The 2150-nt window shown below is 30.8% G+C and overlaps 1 protein-coding gene across 2 annotated transcripts in view; it reads right to left on the bottom strand.

The window, feature by feature from the left end:
• Nucleotides 1-1899: 1899 nt before the first annotated feature.
• LOC106307640 (calcium-transporting ATPase 8, plasma membrane-type-like) overlaps nucleotides 1900-2150 on the bottom strand; it is an 18169-nt gene continuing 17918 nt past the window's right edge. For both annotated transcript variants that reach the window (XR_001263364.1, XM_013744675.1), the window contains one exon: nucleotides 1900-2142. The gene's annotated coding sequence lies outside the window, so the exon portion shown is untranslated. The remainder of the gene's footprint in view (nucleotides 2143-2150) is intronic.

Here is a 2150-nt window from a genome sequence, read left to right as displayed (position 1 = left end):
CAGCCCAAAGTGATGATTCTAATTCTGCTAATTAAAGTGTATCCCTGGGATCAATATCCAGATTACTAAACACTTTATTATTCCGGTCTTTCCATATATACCATAATATCCATGCAAATTGGTGGTCATCCATCTTTGTATTGACTCTCCAAAAAAGATGATCCATGTTACCAAAAATAGAGGAGGTAGGAAAAATATCGGGATTCGATGGTATTTTAGATAATGCTCATACTTGACGTGCTGGGGACATTCAAAAAACACATGGTGTATTGTTTTCTCCGGATATCCACATCGAACACAGCCTATATCCCCTTGTATTCCTCTCACACTAAGATTCTTCAGTACCGCAATACAACCGGAAAGTAGTTGCAATAAAAAGTGTTTTATCTTTGGTGGGCACCGCACTTCCCAACAGAAGGCTTTTAGTATATCCACTGTTGGCCCATAAAAAGCAGGTGGTTTTTCCTTATCTCCCGTTCCACATGATACCCTGATTTTACCGAATATTTTCCATTGTTAGTAAAATGCCGTTCATTCCTTTCTTCCATCTGGTTTCTACTTAACGGAATACTTTCAATGATTTTTACATCATGAGGATCCACCAAAGCCCTAATTGCCTCAAGGTTCCAAGTGCGGGATTCCGAGTTAATGAAGGAATCCACTGTGAGATCCGGGTAAATTTTACTGGTTTTGAATAGGACATATGTAAAATATAACTTAATTCAATAAAATAATAATAGCATAACTATTATATATATAACTTGTATACAAACATACACAAATCATGTTTTTTAAAATGAATTCATCTTTCATTTTTTTAAAAAATTCAATATTCTTATGTTTTAATTGAATTACAGATAAAAGACATGTATATATTATCATCAAATTCAACACACATTAGATATCAAATAATTTAATTAAGTAGATAAAATTTAACTAATATACAGTATCATTTATTTATTTTTTTGGACAACATAAACAACTATTGTAATCAAGCAAACTATCTTATGACATATAATATCTTCTCACCTAAAACTTTCTAAAAGACAAAAATCATTATCTTACCCATCTTTTGCAAATACAGATCTAAAACACAAACCACAAAATCATACAAAAAATTAATAATCTAGATCACAAGTATAATATATCCCGTCTGTAGAATGGACCGACCCGGTTATATAAAAACAGTTTGAAAATGGTAGTCAATTGATTTTGAACGTGCATCCTAAGAAAATTTAGGATATATGTGCTGAAAACTAGGAATTGTGTTTTTTTCTATTGTATTTTGTATTTTTCATTTGTCAAATTTTGATTTGTATTTGTGCTTTAGTATTATAAAAGATGCCTAGTTAGATGTAAAAGAGTAACATAATACTTACACTATAAGCAGGGCCGGCCTTGAGGGGAAGCCAACCAAGCCAAGGATTAGGGCATTCAAAATTAGTGGGGCATATTTTTTAAAAAAAATTATTAGTATATACGTAAAAAGAAAATCTGTAGATTATTTTGTTAAAATATTATCTATTGTGCATATTTAGTTATAATAAGATTTGTCAAACTTTTTAAATATATTAGTAAATTTATATTTTAGATAATAGTTAAAACCTTAATTCTAAAATAGAAACATAACAATTGAGACTGCTATGGTCGAAAAACCTGACTATAGAAGTTTAATGGATGATTTTGCAGGGAAAAATGCAAGAAGATTTATATTTCAGCAATAAGTGTTTTTATATCAATGTTTTTTATGAACATATTATGAAATTTGATTTTTTTAATGAAAATTTAAGTTATTTTTTATACTGTTTTGTGATCTTGATAAAGCATGTATGAGTGCATAGTTTTAAATTTTGATTGGGGCAATATAAAAGGTTGGTCCGGCACTGACTATAAGGCCTATGATATAGCACAATGTATTCAATACGTATAAACACGAACTGTATAACACTTCTTAATGTTACAAACCAAAGACCCAAAATTCACAATACAAAGCCGAAGATCTATAAACTCTAAGGCCACTATTTATAGCTTGAATTACAACTCGAACCGAACTAACTTCTAAAGTCCCTAACGACTTCCCACGTAGAACCGTTAAGCTTCTTATTCTTCACTCTTGTCCACGTCAGCTTCCGAGTTATTCTCCTTCAATC

The sequence above is a fragment of the Brassica oleracea genome, chromosome C1 (assembly GCF_000695525.1).
Source record: "Brassica oleracea var. oleracea cultivar TO1000 chromosome C1, BOL, whole genome shotgun sequence".
NCBI lineage: Eukaryota > Viridiplantae > Streptophyta > Magnoliopsida > Brassicales > Brassicaceae > Brassica > Brassica oleracea.
This window is presented reverse-complemented; position numbering and strand designations above follow the sequence as displayed.